Below are 14,157 nucleotides of genomic sequence, written 5' to 3'. Positions count from 1 at the left end.
CTGTTCCCCTGGCATTCGCCACATCCAGGAACGGCCATCAGACTAGAAGAGTGCGAACCTCGACTCTTCTGTCCATAGGACTATTTTCCACTGCTCTACAGTCCAGGATTCGCGCTCCTTACACCATATTAATCGGCGTCTCGCATTTTTTGAGGTGATCAATTCTGTTGAACTGCTGAGGTAATTATGTTGAACGTGTCATCTTGCATGACCACTTTTGCAACTGTCTGTTCGAAGCCAAGTGTGCATATTTATAACATGTTCCGTGGCGCGTGTTGCATGCATAGAACCTGTTTCCCCATCCATGGAGGAGTGCGCGAATATTAATAGTAGGGCAGTGTATATTGACCATGATATTTCCTCCCAGTTTCATAGTGGAGATAACACACTATCAGGTAGTAAGCGTTCTCTAATCATTCTTCTTATCCAAACACATCCATCAGGATGAAAGAGAGTGGAAAATGATTCGTCATTCCACATTCCTCGTTCAGTGTGTTTCCTGTATGCCCATCGACGGTGTGAATTTGTTTTTGTTATCAAAAGCTTGTCGCTTTAACTCCTCCTTGAAAATCCAAAGCATGCACTCTCTAGGCGTTGTTGAAACACCAGCAGGTTTGTTTCTAAACTCAGATTCTCTGATGGTAAGATGAAGGATCTTTAGGGGATGTTTTATTCCTGAACATTAACACAAACAGATATTTCACCAAATTTCCAGAGATTTGGTGAAATATCTTGAGATTATGGAGTTCTGTTAGCTGTTTCCGTACATCATAATTCGGAGTACATGTTTAAAAAGAATTCTGTTTCACCGCTGATCGCCTTCATGGCCCAAATTATTTGCTTATTTCGTAGTCACACAATTTCCTGCAATTAAAAGGGATGGCCCACGTATATAAAATGTCGATTATTCATAAGAGTGTCAGTTATTTCGTACTTCTCTTTTCTCTATTAAACTCTGAAGAATCAGCCCTTAAACCTTACACTTTCAAGAGTTTTCGCATGTTTACTAGGAATGCACAATTACCTTTTAATTCACTGGTAGTTTAAAGATCTTTCTTCACTACTTGATTAAATCATTCAAGCTGAACAATAGCTCCATCACGGCAAACGCAGCCACCGATAGACATTGAGTGGTAGTGTCTACCACTCACTTCTAGCAAGAGTGCTACTGAATTAAAGTTTTGAAAGTTTTAACAACTGAAAGTAACATAGTATATAAAAATTCGGTTGATGTTCACCAAAACGCAACGAAAAGCGGATAATTAGGGGAAATTAATTCTAATAATAGAGGTCAATACGATAATATTTTAATTAAAATCAAATAAGGATGTTTTGATAAAGCATTAGTACGAACTGTATGACAAGTTGAGAACTTAATGATTTTTGGGAAAGAGAAGGCAAAGGCGCCCACTTCTTTTCAAATCCACACGAAATGCATGTGCTGATTATTATTTTAAACATAATGAATTCCTAGACTTATTTTGTTTCCCGAAATTCAAATTAGCTTATCCAAATTGAAACTTAAATTTTTAACCACCGGAGTTCTGAAATTCGGAATATTTTAATAATAACTTTTTTTAAATTTCAGTAAAGGCATAATTAAGAATTTAAAACAACACAGCGACATCTGGTAACCCATAACAACCCCAGCATAGCGTCTATTTTTCTTATTTTTAAAATTTAATAATTTATTTTCATAAATTCGTTAATAATTTCATTAAATTCCTCAGTTTTTAATTCTGGAACAGTCCTACCTTTGATCGGTTGGCATGGTAACCATCAAGCATGTACTGGAGTTTCCGTTGTTGAGACACTTTAGCTCCAGCTGAGTGGTAGACATCTTTTCAACGACTTACAGAAATGAAATTAAAGGACCAACATTTTCTTGCTAAAAACGCACGTGACTTACAATAGCGCTGTACGAAAGTGCTTAACCGTGACAGCTCGGAAATTGGTACAAACGAAATCGTTCCAGGCGAATGAGTTTTGGCCTTAAGTATCTCTCGTACAAGGCGCTAAACTTCTTATTCTTTGTTGCTTCTTTAACGCTAGTGTTGTTATGGGTTCATTTGATAGCTCTACCTTCTGTAATTATTTCTATCAAAAAGAGAAAGTACTCCTGACTAATCAGTTTGTTATAGAAAGTGCGACCTGCATTATATTTTGTTTTATTAGCGATTTCCTCGTCATTAATCCCAATGCAACGTGGGACAGTGAGAGTACTTAGAAGTGCTCGTGCTCGTGCCCTGATCACCTGAAGCTTATTAAATAAAGTCATACCAATTCTTCTCTGTGATTTCCTGGCCGGAAACATCATATTCGGTTTCATGCAGCCCAAGTCCAAATATTGCAATCAATGGTTTCTGAGCTAATTCTACATAAATAGAGAAAATAAGTCACCTGACTCCAAAGAAAATTCAGACACCACAGAATATCTTTGCCATTGTAACCGAGATTGAGAAACAGCCTAAGGAAATCTTTGTTTTTGCCAGACTAAACCGGCGTAGCTCCAACATCTATTCGCTGCTTGTTCCATAAAGATTTCAAATTGTTCTCCTACAAAATTCAAATGTTAAGTCACGAAGGCAAGATCGTAATTCTGAACAACTTTACTCTTGTTTTTGTTTTTTTGTTTTTGTGATTCTACTTACACTAACAATCTACACTGCTCAACAAATTTAACAGAGCAGAATACTTTTCATGAATATTTTTTTGTGAACCAAATCGCCGAAGACACTTTTCACTATAAAATAGGAGTTCCGTTTTAGCCTACAAACAGATCCTAAACGTTATTTCATCTGCAGACAATGAGGAAAGTGGTACCATCCCTCCAACATCAGAGAAAGAGACACTTAAGTGGAGCGTGTGGGGCAGAATAATGATCAATGACCTGAACCCTCCATGTTTTTGATAGGGGTGCCTTCTGCATAGAGGTACTGAGAACAGATCCTCGAACCTATATGCGACCTTTCAGGGGGAGCACTTGACTCACATTTTATTTTCATGCACGACAACGCCACTGAACACAGAACTCAAGTGGTGGAGGAATACATTGAAGCTGAAGAAATCCAACGACTGCAGTGACCAGCACGATCACCAGACTTAAAATCTGATCGAAGAAGTGGGCGTAGCATTGTACTCCGATAGTTAACCCCTCGGTCGCTTGGTGAGCTAAGGTCTGCGCTGGTGAAATAATGGGATTTGTTGCCACTGAATCTCATAGACGCCCTTATATCGAACATAGTTCACCGCTGTCAGGCCTGTTTAACCATTTCAGGGGATCTTCACTGTACTGAAGTCATTTGATCATATTTTCCAGCACCTTGTATCGACTTCCGTAATGTGTCCTCTTTGGTAATTCTTATACAACCCCTATAAATGTTCCTTATGCCTTTCTGAAGTTTCCTCATTTCATCGTATTCTTTGATACACCACCGTACCAAATTTTGTTCCTCTTTATCGCAAGCTTCGCGAGTTACACAACGTTTTCTACTTGTCCTGTTAATTTTGTCGATCAGTGAATTTATCAATAAGAAAGTATGTAAAAAGATTTTTCCCAATAAATCTACATGAACAGAAATTCCTAAATACTCAAAAAACTCTTGCTGTTTTAGGAGCCTTAGCGACTAATGCCATGTTGTTCCGTATATACTGTCTGTAAATTGCGTGTTTCCGGGGGAAAAAACATTCTATCCTCTCCTGAGACCGACTAACTCAGCCACGTTATGAAAAACGTCCAAGTCATTGAAGGGACTCGAACTCAGGTCCTATTCCACCAAGTATGGGGAGGACGGCGATTCTACCGGCTGTGCTGTCCACGAGAGCACAAAAAAATTAATACTCATATTTAAATTTAAGTATAATATAGAGTATTTAATGAGATAACAGAAAAGGAGAAAAGGCAGTATATACTAGAACTTAAGTGGAGTTCTAGTATATACTGCTTAAGAACAAGTTTGAACTTTTGCAGATCTTTCAGGACCAAGATATCGAAGAGGAATATAACAACTTTCTGAAAGTGATAAAGCCTGAGAAACCTATAGGCAAAAAGAAATCCAAAGAAGAAAGAATTAGTCAAGAAACACTTGTTATGATGAACCAAAGACGACAAATGAAGAGCAAGATAAACACTGACAAGGAGAAAACTGAGTACACTGAGTTATGCAAAGCCATTAGAAAGAGACTCAGAGAGGACATAAGAAGATTTGACACAAGAAAAGTAGAACAAGCATTAAGGGAAAACAGAGGACTTAAATCAGCAATCATGAACAGTAATACAGAAAGACAAATGATACTGAAACTAAAGAACTCCTTTAACTCCTAAAACCTGGAAGACAACGACGGAAATGGACAGATGAAATTGAAGAGGTCGTGGGTAGTAATGCAGTAGCGATGGTGTACTTATAAACAGCAGAGAAGGCATAACTCAAATTGCAGAAGACTACTATAGAGAATTATATAAGGAGCGAGGGAATGATGCCAGAAATTGGGAAGATGGATCACAAATTAGCAACACATACGACGTACCCGATACTCTTCCTGATGAGGTAGAACATGCATTGAAGAAAATGTAAAATCAGAACGCCCCGGGTGTGGATGAAGTTACTGTACGTTGTTAAAATTGGGAAAAAGAGACATAACACAAAAACTGGCAAGACTCTTCACAAAATACATTAAGAAAGGCGTGATGCCTAAGGAGTGGAATAATACAATCATACTTTTTCTGCATAAGAAAGAAGATAAATCAGAAATTGGAAATTATAGACCAATTAGCTTGTTATCCCACATCTACAAGTTGTTCACAAGGGTCATTACTAACAGATTAGAAAGAATACTTGATGAGAATCAACCGAAAGAACAAGCTGGCTTTAGGACAGGATTCTCAACTATGGATCACCTTCACGTAATATCACAGCTAATGGAGAAAGCAAATGAATATAAAACACCATTATGCCTGGCATTTGTGGATTATGAAAAGACATTTGACTTCATACAGCATAAGGCAACGTTTCGGGCACTGGAGAGACAAGGCATAGACACCCCAAACATTATGATTTTGAAGAAAATATATTATGAGAATGCTATCTCCTTTATTAGACAGGACAAAGACAGTAGTAAATTTAAAATTGAGAAAGGAGTTCTACAAGGAGATGCAATATCTTCGAAGTTTTAACTGTTGCCCTTGAGGAAGTGTTCAGAAGAGTGAACTGGTCGCAGAAAGGAGTCAATTTGAATGGAGAGTATCTAAACCATCTACGATTTGCAGAAGACATTGTGATCATAAGGCACGATCCCAAAGAATTAGAAGAAACCTTAATCAGTTATGCACAATTAGTAAGAATTTCTGACTAAATATGAATATGGCTAGAACAAAAGTAATCATGAACAAGTATGCCACGGAAAGGGAAATAATGACTGAAGGAGCAGTCATTGAAAAGGTGGAGTCATATACTTATCTGGGACAAGTTATTAGCTGTAATAATGATAAATGGCTGGAAGTCAAGAGAAGAATAAATTTTGGATGGAGAGCATTCAGGAAATATAGTCACATACTGAAGAGCAATATCCCAGTTTGTCTGAAACGTAAAATAATGAATCAATGTATACTCCCCACCATGACTTATGGAAGTGAAACTTGGGCACTCACCAAAAGAATGTAAGAGAAGCTGAGAACAACACAGCGAAGAATGGAACGAATTATACTGGGAATCACACTGTTAGATAAGAAGAGAAACACATGGATTAGGCAGCAAACTCAAGTAAAGGACATTCTTATCAAAACTAAAGAACTAAAATGGTCTTGGGCAGGACACATAGTTCGAAGAAATGATGACAGATGGACTAAGAAAATAACATAATGGTACCCAAGAGGAGCTAGAAGAAAACCTGGAAGATAACGACGGAAATGGACAGATGAAATTGAAGAGGTCGTGGGTAGTAAATGGATGGCCATTGCACAAAACAAGGAACTGGAAAGTTGCTGGAGAGGCCTTCATCCTGCAGTGGATTGAGAATGGCTGATGATGATGATGATGGTGATGAGAGTATTTAAATGATTCAAAATGAAAGAGCACTAAATTATAAGGGTTTATTATAATATTCAAATTATAAGGTTTATTAAGCACTCTAAAATACTGAATTAATAATAGAAATTTTATTGGTTTTTTTCACATTTTTTCACATTTTGCTTGATGAATATCTCTCCCAGAAATTCATCAATCAAAAAAGACGTAAAAACGGACGGGATTTACAGACAATATAAATTGACACCTCGTCGCCTTAGTTGCTTTTATTAGCAATTAATAAGTGTTGCTTCAAAAAACACACGGTTTATTTTTCCAAAAAAAAAAAAATTAGTAAAACGTTTCCTAATAAAATTTGTAGATTTTTATTAATAAACAAAATGAGGAGGCTCTTTCCTATTTTCTCTCTCTAATTTAATGAACCGAACAGAAGTGTTGCGAATGTGTATTCTGCTTGTCTCAAAGTAACCCAAGCGGTAGAAATAGAAACAAAAAAAAAATGTGAAAATGCACGAACTGTCGAAGAATTAACAGACATCTGAACCGAAATGTTCCAAATTGCTGGGAGAAAAAAAAAAGGAAATTTTTATCGATGAAACAGTTCATTTTACGGAAAACATTTAATTATATGCTACAAATTCTGCTGCTATTCTATTAGAAAAGTAAACGGTGCCACTGGCTTTTACTGCGTCATTAGGCACTCAGTGGTGATCGCGGTTAATACAGACAGACAAATCACCTGGGAAAGCTGTACTTTATATATTTTTTATTATTAAACGACCAACTTTTATTATAAATAAGCGGGTATGTAGCTTTTGGTTAGTACCAAGTAAAATATCATTATAAACTTTATATTTAATTAATATAAATAAAATAATTTACTGATGATATTCATTTAATGGACTTTGTACAGTTTATTTTTATCATAATGAAACCCTAGTGATTGAAGTGAAACCAATTACGTAAGCCTAAAAAATAAAAATAAATGCTTACAGTACAATGAACCGCACACCTGGAAATGATATAGGCCACTGTGTCTTGTTTCTTTATTTAAGATTTTCGAAAAAGAACAGCTATATTGTCCTATTTAATAAATCATGACGATTCGCATTACTAGAACTTGTTCAATGTGCGACATTTCGTGCACACTGAATGGTGACTTTATTAGGTTCACTACCCAATAAGCCTTCGCGGGCAGCACACCGGTTGGAAAAGATCTGACTTCGAATCCCGTCAATAAACGAGGAATTTTTATGGTTTTCCACAGTGTGTTCCAGTTAGTCTGTCTCAGGAGAACGTAGCATGCTTTTTATCTCATATAAATTCGGGTTTTTCATCCAGAAAATTGCCTACAGAACAAACGCAATTTACAGACATAGCACGGCGCAACATGGCTTAAGTTGCTGATACGCCTAAATCTCCACAACAAACAAATTATAACTATCTGATAGGTCTAGCTTTAGCCTTCATAAAAATCTCAATTCTTGTGGCATGGACTCAATGAGTTGTAGAAAGCATGCCACAAGCTTCCCACAGCTGTTGCAAACGGGATGGTTGAAGAGATCTACTCCTGAGTTCGTTCCACTTCTTCCCACAGGTGTCCAATTGGACCGAGGTATGGGGATGTCACCGCAGTGTGCTGATTTCACTGTCAGTTCTACTCAATTCTGGCCTTGTGACATGATGGATTATTCTGTTGGAAGAATCCAATCGCAGATGGACACACTGCAGCCATGATGGGATGCGCTTGATCGGAAACAATTTCCAGATAACCTGTAGCATTCAATTGTTGCTCCATCAGTATCAAAGCGATGTAATGTGCTGTACGAAAACACTAAAACCACTAAAAAAACTGAACTATTATATTAGGGTCATCTATAAGTTCACTTTCAACTAGCCATGTATACTGTCTGCAAATTGCCTGTGCTCGCTGGTCGATTTGTCTGCTTTGCTGAACGAAACACACCAGTTTTACCGGCGAGAAAACCTTGCTATCTACGCCTGAGACCGACTAACTCAGCCAAGGAGTGAAAAAAGCCCATAAAAGGTCCTCGTGTCATTGACGGGATTCAAACCCTGACCTTTTCAACCCGGTGCAGGGAGGACTGTGACGATACCACAGTGCTTCTCGTGCAGACTCCTTTAAACCACCACTATCAGATTGCATTGGTGACACCTAGTAGCATTGCTTTTGCAATGCATTAAGATTTTAATGAGTTCATGAATTCATGTTATTTTTGCCATATTCTGGTCGACGAGCAATCATACCTTCCCTCAGCTACGGTTACCAACATCTGCGCATTGTCACGGATCAAACAGTCCACTACACGACGAATTACCCACTCAGCTTGTCGAAGAACGATAATCCGCCCTCTGTCGAATTCGATGAATTGCTGATATCGGTGTCGAAAGTGACATCTCAGTATTCTCTACACTCTGAAATCGGTTCCTGCTAGAAAGAAGAGTGTTAACTGCGTCACACACGCGTTGCTTTGAACTTCAGGGATTTCCACGTTCGTTTTTATATCAGTCTAAGCTTCCAACCGATTGGGCGGATGCTTCCGGCTGATATAAAAACTAACGAAGTATATAATTGTTTTTTGAGCTGAAAACCTCTTTATTCTATTGAATTATCGAGAAAGTTTCTAACAGCGTTTTTAATTTACTGACTAAGCAAAGAAAGATGCTGAAAGTTTGCTATTATCGCTAATCCAAAACTCGATATCTTCTTTGCTATAAAACTACCGATACCAACTTGAGAAAATCATTTTCGCCAAGAAACAAGGTTTACATTATTGTATATGTGACAGGTGGTGTTCCAACAACAGGCGATTAAGAGTTAAAGAGTATATCAGTATATCAAGGGTGCGAAAATGTATATATGGGTAGATCCATGCGTATGTGAGTGGGTATACATGAGTTCACGTGTGTAAATGTAAACCTGCGTAAACTATGCGCACAGTTACGTAGATAACTGTAACATTCATTCATATTGTGAATTCATTTGTGAATAGTATATTTAAAAAAAAAAGTAACTGTTTAGATGCTGTTATATTTAGGTGGCACCTGTGTCTAGTCTCTGAATATTGATGAATATAAGGTGGTGAATCTGTGAGTTACAGTTGTACCACTTCTTCTTTCAGTCTGCCCCTAAATATATCCGTTGTGTTAAAGTGTGCGTATGCTAGGTTGTAGTGAGTGCATGTAGAGTGTGTATTTTCTCTAACAGGGCCCCCCCCCCCAAAAGATAAACGGCAGAAGGGGCAACCTAACTGGAAACCCCCACCTCCCCTGCTTTCGAGGAATGACATGGGATTATCTAACACTGTCTGCAGCCGATGTGGGATCAATAAACACAGTGCGATCCCCCCTCCCACATAGGGAGCCCTGGCCCTATGACTTTTTCACTCCTACAATCCCTGCTTCCCCACCCCGTTCCAAACCCTTCGCCTGGTGGATCCTACCGCTACTGACCTTTTACTGCTCTTAACATTCCCCTCCAAAGGGGTGCCTTTCTATATCTTTAACTTCCTGGTTTTAATCGCTTTCCACCTATCTTACACCTTTGTTATCTTTACCCCTTTTCTCCAATTCTTTACTATCACCCCTGCGCTCCTTTTCCATTAAACATTTCTAGTATTTTTTAAAGGGGGGGGGACAAGCTCACAACCTAGCAAGCTCAGGCAACGACGTATTTCGCCCCACCCTGAGACTACATCTACACCCAACTCCCAGCCTACCACCCCGAGGTGTGGACGGGCAACGCAGGTCCCACTAGGGACCAGAAGCTAAACAGTTGGAGGAACAACAGACCAACATAACCCAACACTACACTACGCAGTCTTCATATAAACTTACAATATCTCTGGCCTCTACTTACAATATCCGGCCTCTAGAGGGATTCTCTTCTATACCTTTAACTTTCTGCTTCCAGGAAGTTAAAGCTATAGAAATAATTGCTTTAACTTCCTGCTTCCTATCGTTCACCTCTCACCCGGAGTTGGAAGGACCCTTCGTCCTGCTTAACAAGAAACACTATACACTATACCTATACCCCACTTCATTCCTTGAGTTCTCTCCATCCATGCTCTGCCGGGGATGGGGATTGGACTCCGACAGGCATCCCTCTACTGACCGGATCCGGCTCCTTATGCCGTGAACAAGTGCTAGAATATCTCCCTTCCTGGTGAGCGAGCCTTCCAGTAACTAAGTGGCCAGATGACATGGCCTTCGCAGATTTTGCTTCTTCATAGTGACACTTTCACGCGGTTTTATGGGAGACCACAAAACAGATTAATGCGACAACTGGTACCGCTGACCACACACACACAAACACACACACACACACACACACACACACACACACACACACACACACACACACACACACACACACACACACACATCTTCGTCCCAGAATCGCTTTCCCCATCTAGTCATTACAACAATCGTTGTCAGAATTTTCTTTTGTCATTGATTTGGAAAGGTCTGTTTGAATTAGGTCTTAAGAGGGATTAAAACATGTTTTCATCGACTGTTTCTTTGCTTTCTGGATGAAAAATCAAATATTCTGGGACGTAAAACAAGCGATCTTGAAAAGAGACCGGCTAACTCAGCCATGGAAAAATCGTTCTCAATATCTCAGTGTCCTAGAAAGAGTAATTTCTAAATTCTGGTGCTCTAATTGATGGCTTACCTAATTTATACTGAATTCCACCACTGTCCGTACTGGAGGACTTTTTTTTCGAAGCTTTTTTCATATCGTGGTAAAGGTGGTATCTTTTGTATTAGCAGAGAAAAAATCAAGAATGTTATCTGAATGATCGGCTGTTCTCGGTGATAGTTAGAACGGTTCTTCCATCCCCTCTCCCAGAGAGACTCCGATTTTTCATCCATCTACATGAAAACAAACCATGTATTAACGATGATGGCTTTACTGCTTATTTGAAATAACTAAACAGCCTTAAAATAAACAAGTATTTTAAACAACATAACTAAACTCACAAATATAGCATTACACTAAAGCAATTCGGAGTTCGAAATATCAGCAGTGTCTCGTAGAAATCTAAGAAGTTTAATGGCGTATTAGTATCTTCAGGGAAATCTTCAATCATCAACCGAATTCGTTTATCATTCTTTACAGAATCACATCCCGATCGTTTATTAGGTAATGTTTGCCCGTTGAAAATTAAGAAAGGAAAACGAAATGAAATAGTATAGTTGTTTGGCCATCTGCTGTCGTATTTAAATCACCGGTAGTTTAGGGAAAAGATTTTAATCACAAATGCACTTGTAATTTAACTTGACTAATGTTGTCACTAGAAATAGAAGAGTATGAATAAAACATATACTTAGGGAAACAGGCTGAAGTATTTTAAAGCTAAGCATTTAAAATTGATCAGACAGGAGTGACGTTAACCTACTTAACGGTATCTTTCTATTTCAGGAATTACCAAAACTTTTCTGCGGATTTGATTGAATAGGAAAGGATCTATATCCACTTCGTGGCAACTTGATAGACGGAAGACAAACAATAACAAGAAGCGTGTGGTAGCCTACATCTGGATTGCATCAAAGATTATTAGATTATCACAGACTTAACACTGGTCAAACATGCCTTACACCTCTTTCTATTACTATACTAAGTGATTGTAGAGCATTGTGCGCCCCCTGGGTAGAGACACTTGCAGAAAATCGATTTATAATTGAGAAATATGAACGATAAGTTCAGCATTTGTTATAGTTGGAGAAAACAAAGATAGCCCGTAAAGTCTGATGATAAGAGATCATACATCACAAACTTACACTTACTTGGATTAAAACTGTAGGGATTCTGCTCCATGACAGTTGTTAGGATTTATTCCTCTTTCAAGAGGGGGGTGATAGCTCTTACTATACAGAGGTGGTATCCTTCTACTCCCCTTTTCCAATATATTTTTATCTGAATACTTCTAACGATCCTAGCGATATCAGCATACACTGAGTGGCCACTACATTAGATACACTACACAATAGCGAATCTATCTCCCTTTAGCCCTCAGAACAGCCTGTAGTCGTGGAATGTACTCGAAGAAGTGTCCAAAGTGTACCACAGAGATGCTGGTCCATGTTGACTCAATTGCTTCCAACAACTGATGCAGACTGAATGGTTACGGATCTCTGCTCCGAAGAACTCGTTCCACCTTTTCCCATAGGTACTCAGAGTACCACAGAGATGCTGGTCCATATTGACTCAATTGCTTTCCACAGCTGGTGCAGATTGGATGGTTGCGAATCTCTGCTCCGAAGAACTCGTTCCACCTTATCTCATAGGTACTCAGTTGGATTAAGATCTGGTGAATGAGGAAGACTACCGCAATGTGCTCTATTCATTCTCATGCTCCTGAAACCAGCTGTGTACAATTCTATTCATGTGACATGTCTCATTATTCTGTTGGAAGAATCCATTCGCAGATATATACATTCACTACCCTAGCAACCTATAGGAAATCACAGAAATAAATTTAAGAAATCATAAATTTGTGAACAGCCATCCTTTGTTATTTCTATCCTCCCTGTAGGCTATTTTAAGAACTGATTTAGCAAAAATACTAAAAAGATACAGAAAACTAACTCATAGAAATTCCCAAAACTAACACTTAAAAATCCCATAAAATTTACTTTTTCACAAAAGAAGAAAATCTCATTAGATTTCAACAGAGCAGGGCTCTTGAACAACTCTTTGATACTGATACTTGACGTATGATAGACATAATAAAACGACAAATGTCGAGTTGGGCTAGATTGATTAAATAATCGCAAGGCTGCTCAGTCCATGATGAATCAGAGCATTTGTCTTAAGGTCTACTTATACGTTTGGGAAACGAAAACCCAGACTAAACCATCATTGGATGAAACAATCAAAGAAAAAGTAACCCCGATTATCAATGGGATTTAAACCCTGAACGACAGACCGTCAACAAAACTTTTGACACCGTATAATAACTTATGATAATTTATATGTCAAATAATTAAGACATAATCCAAGGTAATTAAGGCATTTATCTCTTTCTACATCGTTGTACGTACTGCATGTGCAGATGGATCCCTAGATTGTCGTACCCACTTAGCCATCCTACAAAGGTTGTCAAAGATTTTCTCAGAAAACGAAATATTTATCAAAGATGCAATACTTACTTTTAAAAAATTGTCTTTTAGATATTAGTTGTAGTGAGTGCATAAAAATCTTGTGCTCTAAAAGTAATTCAGTTCGCTTGATTGGAAAGCGATGTAAGTATTGAGATATAAAGAGTGGTAAGATATAAAGAACGGAGTGTGCAAAGCAACCTGGATAGATAAACTTTAGAGTGCTGCTAAGAAACAAACCGAAATTATGTTTCTTACAAGAAGAATGAATTATTAGCCTGCACTTCTGTTTTACTTGATAATAAACAGGTCTGAAGTGGTGTTGTCTGGAAAGTGGATTAGATTCCCGGAGGCCGAAAGAAAGAAAAACATCAAGTGTTGAAAGCAGCATAGAACTAATTCGGCGTGCTGTAATTATATTACTGCAAACGACAGAACTAGTGTCTCGAAACCACACGAGTGTCGCTTCTAGTTATAGGGTCTAACGTGTTTACATTTCCCTATGGGGAGTAAGTCGAAAAGAATCGGTATTTGCAGATAAAGCGATTCGATACGAACAGCTAATTGTTAGTGGCACTAATGGCAATCCATCCTTTCGCGGATTCAGACAAATAACTGAATAAGTGAATTTCTCACTTATTTGTGTTAAGCGACTCTTTCTATCTATCTATTAGAACCGAACATGTTTTTTTAGGAGAAGAAGAGAATACATCCTATTTAGCAGCGATTATTCAGGAGGAAAAGTGTTTCTTAGTCTCCTTGTTAATCGTATGTCTTCCACATTATTTCAGTTCCATTCGCAGAACAGTAGAAAAATCTTCCTACTCAGTCCACCCCTGGTCACGACATTACCAGATTTGGTCCTCCCCTCCCTCCTAGGTTTGATTCCCTCTTAATTTGAGAATTTCTATAACATTTTTCACTCTGTATCACACTCCAACGCTCGAATTTTTCATCCAGGAAAAAGCAAACCACCCAAAGATAACACGCAATTTGCAATCATAGTAAA

This window comes from Mastigoproctus giganteus, chromosome 12 (assembly GCF_048544385.1).
Source record: "Mastigoproctus giganteus isolate SK-2022 chromosome 12, ASM4854438v1, whole genome shotgun sequence".
Classification (NCBI taxonomy): Eukaryota; Metazoa; Arthropoda; class Arachnida; order Uropygi; family Thelyphonidae; genus Mastigoproctus; species Mastigoproctus giganteus.
This window is presented reverse-complemented; position numbering follows the sequence as displayed.